Here is a 1,267-nt window from a genome sequence, read left to right as displayed (position 1 = left end):
GAGATGAAGAAAAATAAGAGAGCTCATAAGAGAGAGAGAGAGAATGAGAGAGAGAGAGAAAGCAGGTCTTTGAATGAAATAAAATGTAAGTTTCAGAGATAACTAGTTTATGCTATGTGGCTGCTAAGAAAGCAGTGGGGATTTAGAGATTCAGAGGAAGAAGAGAAGGATACCATAGTGCAGTCAGGTTTAGTGAGCTGTATAATCTACTTAAAAGTTTGATTAGAAATTCTATTGTATCTGGACAGTAGGCAGACTGCTTCATAGACAAGAAGGAAAGCAATGAGTTCTTAAACTTTCATGTGGCAGCACTCCCATTGTTGTCTCTTTTTATTAATGACATGGAGGCAACCATGATAAGTCTAAATGGGCAGAGCACTGATTGGCTTAAGTGAACTTCCTATCTATAAAGCCCCTATAGTATCCTTTTCTGCTGGATTTCTATAGCAACAACTGAAGGGCAGCAGCAAATTGATGAAAAAAGTAGCAAAACCCTCTCCTGCAGGTATAATTTGTTCTTAACTCTAGTTCTCTGTCAAAGATCGCTCTTTCGCTATTGGAGGATGTGAAACCGTGTTTGCTTCAGAGAGGTGAGTAAAACAGTCATGCCTATGGTCCTGACATAGCGTACACTCCAGAACACATACACAGATAAATGAATATCTGTATTCAATGTATGCATTTTGTAAATACATCTTGTACCTTGTTAGTTATTTATTGTAATGTCCTCAGATACTAGGCATTACCTATATTTATAGTGTTAACCTATGACCTATAACTGAGGTCAATTTAAAGGATGATATTAAATTATTTTTCCTCAAATTATCATCTGCCTTTACCATAAGAAGTGCTTGAGATTATGTGTTATGAAAATATTTTAGAATAATGTTATTCTTATGAAATATCTGTAAGAAAGTTATAAAAGAGAAAAAGTGGTTTAAAGGAATCTGTGAAATCTGTAAAATGTGAAACAATTTCAGTACTTCATAAATTCATCTGATTTTCTGTACTAATTCAACATAGTAATGTCTACACAGTCTCAGATTGTTTTTTAATTATGCATACAACTACTGACATTTGTTTTTCCATTTCACACTGTTGATACAACTGCCTTGTGCAAGTTGCATTAAGTGCTTATTTGCCATTAACATTGAAGATTATAAGTATGGTGTACTTTAAACTTACTTCAAATTATTACTCTGCAAATGATCTATTACAAAATATTTAAAATATTTGTTTATTTTGTAACAAAAAATAAATTTATGGT

The sequence above is a fragment of the Taeniopygia guttata genome, chromosome 1, assembly GCF_048771995.1.
Source record: "Taeniopygia guttata chromosome 1, bTaeGut7.mat, whole genome shotgun sequence".
Taxonomy (NCBI): domain Eukaryota; kingdom Metazoa; phylum Chordata; class Aves; order Passeriformes; family Estrildidae; genus Taeniopygia; species Taeniopygia guttata.
This window is presented reverse-complemented; position numbering follows the sequence as displayed.